Raw genomic sequence first — 12,396 nt, forward strand, 5'->3', positions numbered from 1 at the left:
AGCAACAAAGGGTAGATACAGGTGTATACTGTGCTGTAGGCATCTTACCTGTGGCCAATTATTGCTTTCTTCGCTGCCGGCGCTGTGATTGGTCAAGCATGTGGCGTCACAGTGCATGCTTGGCCAATCATGAGCCAGCAATGCACTGTGATGGCGCAGTGCATTGTGGGCCATGAGCGCCACACGAATTTGGCACGAGTGGCCCATAACGTTCGGTATTCGCTTTGGGGCTGTTTCTCTGCTAAACGCACAGGCTGACTTTGCCACATTGAGGGACCATTAGACGGTGTTAGAGTTATGCTTTAAAGCGGAGTTCTGCCTGAAAAAAATAATTTAAGTCAACAGTTACAAATACTGCAGCTGCTGACTTTTAAAATAAGGACACTTACCTGTCCAGGGAGCGCGCAATGTCCTCGCCTGAAGTCGACCCATCCCTTGGCTCCGGGTGGAGGCGCCGGCATCTTAAATAAGGGAATCTGGAAGTGAAGCCTTGTGGAAGACAGCGGAGGGGAGCGGAGGAGGGGCCGGACATGGCATAGATCGCCGTGGATACTACAGCGATCTTTCATCGGAAGTGGGAGCAAATACCTGTATTAGACAGGTACCTGCTCCCCCCCCCCTGAAAAGGTGCCAAATGTGAGACCCCAGGGGGGGGGGGTCCGGACAGCGGAAGTTAAATTTTTGGGTAAAACTCCGCTTTTAGTTAAGATTGTATTGACATATATTTTAAGTTGCATGGACAGTTTCTGTAAAGGAATGTAGGAAGTTTCCTTCCATTGTTATCTAAGCTGTGAGAATATTTTTTGTTTGTGTGATATTTTTCTATTCTAAGGTCTACTTTACAGAGTTTGTTTTTCCTGTTGCATATACATCTTTTTCTCTTACGTGAAGGCCTATGGTTAATCGTTTCTTGTTGACTATTATTGTAAAGTACTTTTTCCTGTGTTGTTTATTGTATATAGAATATGACATGTTTAGCAAGAAAACATGATATGGTAATATCCTGTTACATACTGTATTTAAGATTTAGAATTGTGAAATTAAAACTAGGTGACCATTCACTGTGCTCTTGGGTGTGAGTGTGTTGCTTCCAGGGCCCTGAAGTTCTAGAAGTGTGGAATGGAAAGATAAGCCAGCAAAGGTTAGTGATTACATTGTCAGATAATATAGAAAGGGATGGATCTCTTAGGTAGTATGATAGAGTAAACTTGTTGCAGTTCTGGGATAATCTTTAGTTAGAATAAAGCAATATAAAAGGGAATATAGATATGTACCATGAACTTGTTTTTATGCATTATAAAATTTTGGATGAGAATCTTTTCTTGTCAAGTTTCAATCACATTATCTCATTCTTAACGTACTAAGAATGTAAGGGCTGACACCTTGTCACGACAATTTTCCTCCACTTCCCAGTTGGAGTCGTTCTGGTTCCTGTGATTCCTCCTGATTGTATTCGGGCTACGGTTCGCACCAGTCTCACTTCTCCTTTGGGTGACAAAATTCTTGCTGCTCAAGTCCATGCTCCTCCTGAGAAACCTTGTGACCGCTTCTTTGTCCCAGAGAGTCTCCATACTGCCATGCTCCAGACTTACCATTCTCCCAAGGCAGCTGGCCACCCTGGGAAGAATCAAGTCATTTGGGCCATTTCCCAACAATTCTAGTAGCCTAGTCTATGTGCTGATGTAACTGCCTTTGTAGCTGCTTGTTCCGTGTTTACTCAGAGTAAGACTCCATGACACCTTCCAGTGGGCCTCCTACAACCCATACCCAATGGAGAGAGGCCCTGGACTAGGGATGAGCTTCGAGTTCGAGTCAAACTCATGCTCTACTCGAACATTGCCTGTTCGCCTGTTCAGCGAACAGTGAACAATTTGGGCTGTTCGCAGCAAATTCGAAAAGCCGGAACACCCTATACAAGTCTATGGGAGAAATCTAAAGTGCTAATTTAAAGGGTAATATGCAGGTTACTGTCCTAAAAAGTGTTTGGGGACCCGGGTCCTGCCCCAGGGGACATGGATCAATGCAAAAAAAGTTTTAAAAACAGCCGTTTTTTCAGGAGCAGTGATTTTAATAATGATTAAAGTGAAACAATAAAAGTGTAATATTCCTTTAAATTTCGTAGCTGGGGGGTATCTATAGTATGCCTGTGAAGGGGCGCATGTTTCTGGTGCTTAGAACTGTCCCTGCACAAAGTGTCATTTGTGCAGGAAAAAAAGTCTTTTAAAATCACTTGCGGCTATTGTCGGGTCCCGTAATACAGAGAACACTCAATGAGTGTTCTCTGCATTAGCCGACAATTCATTCATTCATTGATAAAAAAAAAAAAAAAGCGTGGGGGTTCCCCTAAATTCAATTACCAGGCCCTTCAGGTCTGACATGGATATTAAGGGGAACCCCGTGTCAAATTTAAAACAAAAATTGACGTGGGGGTCCCCCTAAATATCCATAACCAGACCCTTCAGGTCTGATATGGATATTAAGGGGAACCCCGCATCAAATTAAAAAAAAAATTGACGTGGGGGTCCCCCTAAAAATCCATATCAGACCCTTTATCCGAGCACGCAACCTGGCAGGCCGCAGGAAAAGAGGGGGGGACGAGAGAGCGGCCCCCCCTCCCTCCTGAACCGTACCAGGCCACATACCCTCAACATTGGGAGGATGCTTTGGGGGTCTGTGACCCCTCAAAGCACCTTGTCCCCATGTTGATGAGGACAAGGGCCTCATCCTCACAACCCTGGCCGTTGGTTGTGAGGGTCTGCGGGCGGGGGGCTTATCAGAATCTGGAAGCACCCTTTAACAAGGGGACCCCCAGATCCCGGCCCCCCCCTGTTTGAAATGGTAAGGGGGTACAAAAGTACCCCTACCATTTCACAAAGAAAGTGTCAAAATGGTTAAATAAGACAAACACACTTTTGAAAAATTCCTTTATTAAAAATAAAAAAAAATAAAAAATAGATTCCAGCGGTGCTAATCCACTCTTGCTATCCAGCGACGGGTCTCCGGGGTCCAGCGATGGATGATCATATCCAGCGATGGGGGATCTCTCAGTCCAGCGCTGTCCATACATCCTTCTTCTGTCTCCACTCCGGAGACACTGCAGAGATCCCAGCGCTGACGTTTCTTATATTAGGAGGGCGGGGCCACCCGTCACCTGACCCCGCCCCTCTGACGCTGGAGAGGGAAGCCAGGGGTTCCCCAGTGACGTGTGGGTGACCCCGCCCCCTCTGATGTAACGGAAACCTGAGTTACATCAGAGGGGGCGGGGTCACCCACACGTCACTGGGGAACCCCTGGCTTCCCTCTCCACCCGTCGCTGGATAGCAAGAGTGGATTAGCACCGCTGGAATCTTTTTTTAATTTTTTTTATTTTTAATAAAGGAATTTTTCAAAAGTGTGTTTGTCTTATTTAACCATTTTGACACTTTCTTTGTGAAATGGTAGGGGTACTTTTGTACCCCCTTACCATTTCAAACAGGGGGGGGCCGGGATCTGGGGGTCCCCTTGTTAAAGGGGGCTTCCAGATTCTGATAAGCCCCCCGCCCGCAGACCCTCACAACCAACGGCCAGGGTTGTGAGGATGAGGCCCTTGTCCTCATCAACATGGGGACAAGGTGCTTTGAGGGGTCACAGACCCCCAAAGCATCCTCCCAATGTTGAGGGTATGTGGCCTGGTACGGTTCAGGAGGGAGGGGGGGCCGCTCTCTCGTCCCCCCCTCTTTTCCTGCGGCCTGCCAGGTTGCGTGCTCGGATAAAGGGTCTGATATGGATTTTTAGGGGGACCCCCACGTCAATTTTTTTTTTAATTTGATGCGGGGTTCCCCTTAATATCCATATCAGACCTGAAGGGTCTGGTTATGGATATTTAGGGGGACCCCCACGTCAATTTTTGTTTTAAATTTGACACGGGGTTCCCCTTAATATCCATGTCAGACCTGAAGGGCCTGGTAATTGAATTTAGGGGAACCCCCACGCTTTTTTTTTTTTTTTTATCAATGAATGAATGAATTGTCGGCTAATGCAGAGAACACTCATTGAGTGTTCTCTGTATTACGGGACCCGACAATAGCCGCAAGTGATTTTAAAAGACTTTTTTTCCTGCACAAATGACACTTTGTGCAGGGACAGTTCTAAGCACCAGAAACATGCGCCCCTTCACAGGCATACTATAGATACCCCCCAGCTACGAAATTTAAAGGAATATTACACTTTTATTGTTTCACTTTAATCATTATTAAAATCACTGCTCCTGAAAAAACGGCTGTTTTTAAAACTTTTTTTGCATTGATCCATGTCCCCTGGGGCAGGACCCGGGTCCCCAAACACTTTTTAGGACAGTAACCTGCATATTACCCTTTAAATTAGCACTTTAGATTTCTCCCATAGACTTGTATAGGGTGTTCCGGCTTTTCGAATTTGCTGCGAACAGCCCAAATTGTTCACTGTTCGCTGAACAGGCGAACAGGCAATGTTCGAGTAGAACATGAGTTTGACTCGAACTCGAAGCTCATCCCTAGTCCAGGGCCTCTCTCCATTGGGTATGGGTTGTAGGAGGCCCACTGGAAGGTGTCATGGAGTCTTACTCTGAGTAAACACGGAACAAGCAGCTACAAAGGCAGTTACATCAGCACATAGACTAGGCTACTAGAATTGTTGGGAAATGGCCCAAATGACTTGATTCTTCCCAGGGTGGCCAGCTGCCTTGGGAGAATGGTAAGTCTGGAGCATGGCAGTATGGAGACTCTCTGGGACAAAGAAGCGGTCACAAGGTTTCTCAGGAGGAGCATGGACTTGAGCAGCAAGAATTTTGTCACCCAAAGGAGAAGTGAGACTGGTGCGAACCGTAGCCCGAATACAATCAGGAGGAATCACAGGAACCAGAACGACTTTGCATTGATCCATGTCCCCTGGGGCAGGACCCGGGTCCCCAAACACTGTTTAGGACAGTAACCTGCATATTACCCTTTAAAATGAGCACTTTAGATTGTGAACGTTCGAGTCCCATAGACTTTAATAGGGTTCTAAAATTCACACGAAGTTTAGGTCTGTTCGCAGGTTCTGGTTGCGAACCGAACAGGGGGGTGTTCGGCTCATCCCTACCCTGGACCCACCTGTCTATGGATTTCATTGTGGAGTTACCCTACTCCCACGGGAACACTGTCATCCTTATGGTGGTTGACTGGTTCTCTAAGATGTGTCATTGCATTCCACTTAAGAAGTTGCCCACTGCTAAGGAACTGGCTTCTATTTTTGCTCGGGAGATATTTCACTTACATGGGCTACCCAAGGTGATTGTCTCGGACAGGGGTAGTCAGTTTGTGTCCCGGTTCTGGCGAGCCTTTTGTGCACAGTTGGGAATTCAGCTTTCTTTCTCCTCTGTGTATCAACTGCAGTCTAATGGGGCCGCAGAATGAGCCAATCAGTCCTTGGATCAATTCCTACGTTGCTATATTTCTGACCATCATAACAACTGGTCAGACCTATTACCTTGGGCAGAGTTTGCTCACAACAGTGCCTTGAATTCTGTTTCCCAATTGTCCCCGTTTATGGCGAATTATGGTTTTCAACCTTCCTTGTTGCCTGACTCGTTTGTTCCGCAGAGTATTCCTGCATTAAAGGAGCATCTCTGTGGTCTTTGTTCCACTTGGGCACAAGTCCAGGAGGCTTTGCGTCATGTTAATGATAGGTACAGACTCCATGCTGACCGCAGACACCTGCCTACGCCTTACTACCAGTTTGGGGACAGGGTCTGGCTGTCATCTCGCAACCTCCGACTTCATGTTCCCTCACTGAAGTTTGCACCTCGGTTTATTGGGCCTTTCCGTATTCTCCACAGGATTAACCCAGGGCTCAGCCCTTCCTTCTCAAAGCTGGCCGCTCAGCTGTCAACTAATTGCCATCTCCCATCTTACTCTATCCAAAATGAAAAAACTTTTTTTTGCCTATTGTTCTACTTTACTTTAAGTGTACATTTTTCAAGGATCGGGGGTGCTCCAAGACTTAGACTGGGGGGGGGGGGGGGGGGGGGGATATTGGCATTGATAAACACAGAACAGAAATGGGAATTCTTTAAAAAGTCTGTATGCAAACTCACTGCAAAGTATATTCCCATGGCAGTAAGTTAAAAAGGCTTAAAAAACCTATTTGGCTCATGGCCAAATTTAAAAAAAACTATAAATAATAGGAAAAGAGCTTTTAAAGAATATAAAAATGAAGCAACACTATTGTTTAAATTTTACAAATATTAATAGTAAAAAGGTCAGGTCTGAGCATGTAGGCTCTTTACAAAATAATCTAGAGTGGGTGACTGAGGAGAAGGCAAATTTAATAAATACCTTCTTCAGCTCTGTGTATACAAAGGAGCATGGGGGGGGGGGGGATAGATGGGATCAGTGGCAGAAGGATAGATGGGATCAGTGGCAGAGGAATAGCTTGGATCAGGCAGAGGGGTGGTGGGATCTGTGGCAGAGGGACAGATGGGATCAGGAAGAGGGGTAGTGGGATCTGTGGCAGAGGGATTGGTGGGATCAGTGGCAGAGGGATGGATGGGATCAGACAGTGGGGTGGTGGGATCAGTGGTAGAGGGTTAGATGGGATTAGGAAGAGGGGTTGTCACAGATCTGATGCGGAGCTGATCTGTGTCTCACCTTTTAGTGCTGTAGGTCAGCTGGCACCTGTTGTTCCACTAGATGATGTTCAGTTCTGCTGCACTCTGCAGCTATGTGTCGCCGACTACACCTGTTGCTTAATATATGATTCCTTCCTGCTACTTCCTGTCTAGCCCCTCATGTGCTTCTCTATTTAAATCCCTCTCAGACCAGCTCTGGTTGCTTGAGCAACATTTGTTTCTGAGCTCCCTTCGTGTAACCTGCCTTAACCTGATCTCTTGTGTACCGACTCGGCCTGTTCTGATTACGTTGTCTGCAGCCTGCCCTGACCTTGGCTCGCTATCCGGTTCTCCTTTGCTTCATCCATCCATCCTTGTCTGACAGTGTCTTCTGGTACTTCCCTAGCGAGCGGGGTGAACCCAGGGGTCATGACCTGGGGTCAGCATGCAGCTAAGCCCAAACCCTTGTGAGGGGGTCCCTGGCAGAATACTGGCTGGCCCTTAGACTCCACACCCTGGGGGATCCCGTGTCACCTGGTCACCTGTGGGCTCACTGTAAGTAGTACCGTGACAGTTTACTCAAGCCACGAGCGCCTCTGAGATTTAGCCACTGACCGAGGATCAAATGCAACATCTAGTTCAGAGACTTAACTCCCAGCAAGCAAATCAAGAGCAAATAATGCTGGTCCTTCAGGATCTTGCCTCCCGTCTGGATCGTTTGCAAATCGCTGCAACTTCAGCTCCTCCTGTTCCTGCTTCTGCTTTAGCTGCTCCTGTGTTATCTACTACACCTGGCAATCCCTGCCTGCATCTGCCGCCGCCACCTCATTTTTCTGGTGACCCTAAGGCTTGTCGGGGCTTCATTAATCAGTGTTCCATCCTGTCAGAAACCATGAATCAGACTGAGACAGAAGTACAATTAAATCACACTTGATTATTAATAAAAATAAAAAGGTAAATAGAAAAAGCATAATCAAGCATAGCCAGAGTCCAGTAACCAGATCGGGTAGTCAGCCAGTCCAAAGTTCAATAACCAGATCGGGTAATCAGCCAGGCCTGAAGTCAGGGATCCAAGTAGAGCAACTGCAAGCAGGATAAGGAGCCTGGAGGGATGTCAGCAAGCCAGTTTTGAAACAAACCACAGGAGATGGTTTCTTGTGATGTGACCAGCGCAAAGGCAGAGGTGAAGTGAGCTGGAAGGCTTTAAGTAGGCAGGTCAGACGAGCATCATCGGGAACAGCTGGTAACTGTGGAGAGAGAAAAAAGCTGGCAATTAGCCGACAGCTGAGCGGCCAGCCCAGAGAAGGAAGGGCTAAGCCAGCCCTGACACATCCACTTTGAACTCTCCAGCCAAACTGATAGCACCAAAGTCGCATATATCATCTCTCTGCTCTCCTAGCTTGGGCCTCCCCACTCTGGTTCACACGATTCTATCACCTACGACCTCAAGCTCTTTTTGGCTATACCCCTTTCTGTGACCACAGTAGATGGCTCCTTCTACCTATGAGCTCCGTCCAGTTTAAAACCCCTCCTATTGTCTTAAGCCCCATACACACGATCGGACTTTGTACAAACTTTCCCGTGGATTTTTGTACAAAGGGCGTCAGCCGTGAAATTGTATTGCATACACGCGGCAGGAATTTTTCAGCCAACTTTCACCAAATCACGTGTTTTTTTCTGCTCTTTACCGCCACCTTTGGTCAACTTCTGTATTGTTGTCTGATCTTTTGCATTGGTTCTGAGCATGCGTGTTTGTACTTTGTACAAAAGTCCTATGATTTTCTGTACACGCGATTGGACTTTGCTCCATCGGACTTTTGTTGCCAGAAAGTTTGTCCGTTCGCACAGCCAACAAAAGTCAGATGAAAACCGAAAAAGTTTGTCCAATGAAGCATACACACGGTCGGATGTTGCCTTAAAACAGCTAATTTGCATGTTTTTTGTCAAAAATTCTGATCGAGTGTATGGGCCTTCACACATTGGGGTTTTGCATGCTGAGGAGATCTTTCCTAATTCTGCCTAAATCCTCCAGTCCCATCCTCCTGGGCCTTCCATAGTGGCAGAAAGACTCCCCGCATCTTGACTGGAATTCTGGACAAATATTGGCTTGGGGTCTTCAGCAACGATGTATTTCCAAGGTGCTACCTCCTCCTTTCATTCCTCTGGTTGAGACCTCCACAACTCCCATGTTGCTTTCCCAATATCAGTCTTTGCAAGATGTTTTCTGCAAAAAGTCCACTGATCGCCTTCCTCCTCATAGAGACTATGACTGTTCCATTGATCTGTTACCTGGGACCTCTCCTCTGCGAGGCTGAGTCTACCCTCTGTCTATCCCTGAGACACAAGCCATGTATGAATACATTCGGGAAAACCTGCAAAAGGGTTTCATCAGGAAATCAAACTCACCTGCCGGAGCCGGGTTCTTCTTTGTAGTGAAAAAAGATGGTTCACGCTGTCCATGCATTGACTACAGGGGTCTTAACGGCATCACTATGAAGAACCGATACCCTCTTCCTTTAATTTTGGAACTCTTTGACAGACTGCGAGGTTCTCATGTTTTTACAAAACTGGATCTTAGAGGGGCCTACAATTTAACAAGAATCCGGGAAGGAGACGAATTGAAGACCGGTTTTAACACCAGGGATGGACATGAATATCTTGTGATGCCCTTTGGCTTATGCAATGTCCCAGTGGTCTTCCAAAATTTGGTTAATGAGATCTTCCGCGACCTTCTGTATGTCTGTGTTATTGTATATCTGGATGATATTCTTATCTTCTCACCAGACTTACTTACCCATCGTCTTCATGTGAAAGCTGTGCTACATCGTCCAAGGGACAATTGTCTATATGCAAAATTGGAGAAATGTCTATTTGAACAAACACAAGTTCCATTTCTGGGCTACATAATCTCATCACAGGGCCTCCTCATGGACCCAGCCAAACTTCGGGCCATCTCTGAGTGGCCCTAGCCCTCTGGTCTTAAAGCCACCCAACGCTTTTTGGGCTTCACCAATTACTATTGCCAATTCATTCATAACTACTCTACCTTGGTGGCCCCCATTACATCTCTCACTCGCAAGGGGGTCAATGCCTGCCTTTGATCCCCTGAAGCCATTGATGCTTTCATTGATGCTTTCCTCAAACTCAAGGCAGCCTTCCTCCTCATCCCAATTCTCCTACGTCCAGACATTACAAAACCCTTTTCTTTGGAGGTTGATGCCTCTTCAGTAGGAGTCGTGCCGTCCTACTCCAAGCTCAGAAGGGCAGGTCTCAGCCTTGCGGATTCTTTTCCAAGAAGTTTTCTGATGCGGAAAAGAACTATACCATTGGGGACCGTGAGCTACTCGCTATTAAATTAGCTCTTCAAGAATGGCTACATCTTCTAGAGGGTTCTCCCCATTGTATTACCATCTTTACTGATTATAAAAATCTGCAGTATTTACAATCTGCAAAGCGCTTGAACCCACGTCAAGCTTGCTGGGCCCTCTTTTTTCGCCCGCTTCAACTTTAACATTACTTTTCGTCCTGGTGCCAAAAACCTTTGAGCCGATGCCTTGTCCAGGTCGTTTGATGTCAATGATTCTGAGACTCACCTAGATCCTGGTCCCATCATCCCTCCGCATCGTATTCTAGCCACTACTCAGCTCCGGTCTATGCAGCCTCCTCCAGGTAAAACTTTTTTAGTTCCCGCACTTCGTCCCAAACTCCTTGCTTGGGCACATGATTCCAAGTTCTCTGGACATCCTGGCATACCTCGTACTAGTGACCTTCTTCAGCATCATTACTGGTGGCCTTCTCTTTATAAGGATGTCAAGGAATACGTTCAAACGATTTGTGTACTATCCAAATCTTCCACGTCCCCCCCTGCTGGGTGGCTTTTGCCCTTTCCAGTTCCCGATATACCTTGACGTTGTTTTTCCATGGATTTTATCTCCTATCTGCCCCACTCAACAGGTTCTACAGTCATCTGGCTAGTGGTGGATCGGTTCTCCAAAATGTGTCACTTGATTCCTCTCCCAGGCCTACCTTCTGCTCCCAGTCTTGCCACAACTTTCATTAAGGAGATGTTTCGTCTTCATGGGGTGCCTTCACATATCGTCTCTGACAGAGGAGTTCAATTTACTGCTCTGTTTTGGAGATCCTTGGCCAGCTCCTTTGGGATTAAATTGGATTTTTCATCTGCCTTTCATCCCCATTCCAATGGACAAACGGAACGCGTCAATCAAAATGTAGAACGTTTTCTCCGTGCCTTCATCTCAGCCCACCAAAATGACTGGGTGGACCTTTTGCCCTGGGCAGAGTTCGCCTTAAACCATCACTCCAATGCCAGTTCTGGAAAATCCCTTTCCTGTTCCAATTTCTCCTCTTGTACCAGCAGCAGCTGAAACTCAAAGGTCCTTCAACTCAATCTGGAAAGAAGTCTCTGAGAATCTTCATCTAGCAGCTTTAAAGGCATAAAACGGCAGCAGATCGTCATTGCCGTCCGGCTCCTAAGTTCCTGCCTGGTGATAGAGTTTGACTCTCTACCAAGCACATCCGACTCCGGGTGCCCTCGTTGAAATTTGCCCCTCGCTTCATTGGTCCATTTCCTATTCTCCATCAGATCAATCTAGTTGCTTTCAAGCTCCGTCTGCCCTCTCATCTCAGGATACCCAACGCCTTCCATGTCTCCCTACTCAGGCCACTGATCCTCAATTGCTTCTCTCGCCCTTCTTCTCACCCCGCTCCTATGGCTGATACCACAGATCAGTATGAGATTAAAGAAATTTTGGACTCTATCTGCTGCACTCTGCAGCTATGGGTGCGCCGACTCCACCTGTTGCTTAATATATATATATATAATTCCTTTGTGCTACTTCCTGTCCAGTCCCTCATGTGCTTCTCGATTTAAATCCCTCTCAGACCAACTCTGGTTGCTTGAACAACATTTGTTTCTGAGCTCCCTTCGTGTAATCTGCCTTAACCTGACCTCTTGTGAACTGATTTCTTGTGTACCGAGTTGGCTTGTTCTGATTACGTTGTCTGCAGCCTGCCCTGACCTTGGCTTGCTAGTCGGCTCTCCTTTGCTTTAACCATCCATCCTTGTCTGACAGTGTCTTCTGGTACTTCCCTAATGAGCGGGGTGAACTCGGGGGTCGTGACCTGGGTTCAGCACGCAGCTAAGCCCAAACCCTTGTGAGGGGGTCCCTGGCAGAATACCGGCTGGCCTCTAAAAACTCCATGCCCTGGGGAATCCTGTGTCACCTGCTCACCTGTGGGCTCACTGTAAGTAGTACCATGAGAGGGGTGGTGGGATCAGGCAGAGGGGTGATGGCAGTGGAGGGATGGAATCAGTGACACTGGCACTCTCCTCCTTTCAGTGTCAGTCGATTACCCCTCCTCCATGCTGCTCAGTGTGTTTTCCTCTTCTGGTGTCTCCACTGAAGCCTCTCCTGATGTTGGGTCTCCTGGTGCTCCTCCACCTGCACTCTTCTGCCTGTCAGCTCATCAGCAGATTTGCTTCAGTAAAGGGTAGGGAGCTTTAGCGACCATGCATGCTCTGCCCCTGTGCTTCTCCTGGAGACACAGAGCACTGCACGGAGCGACGAATGTCATCACCAAGCATCGATTCTGCAAACTTGCAGCATCATGAATGTCTGAATTGCGATGCATCGATGCTGTGATTATATTCAACACCCCTAACAGACAGCATGTATTCATTAAAGGGAGAAGTTGTCAGACAAACCCAATTTATTTTTATGAGGAGGTAAGTAAAACCTTGGACAGAGGGATGGCTGTGGATGTGGTATGAT

The sequence above is a fragment of the Lithobates pipiens genome, unplaced genomic scaffold (assembly GCF_037356315.1).
Source record: "Lithobates pipiens isolate NorthernLeopardFrog02 unplaced genomic scaffold, aLitPip1_a1.2 Scaffold_16, whole genome shotgun sequence".
Taxonomy (NCBI): domain Eukaryota; kingdom Metazoa; phylum Chordata; class Amphibia; order Anura; family Ranidae; genus Lithobates; species Lithobates pipiens.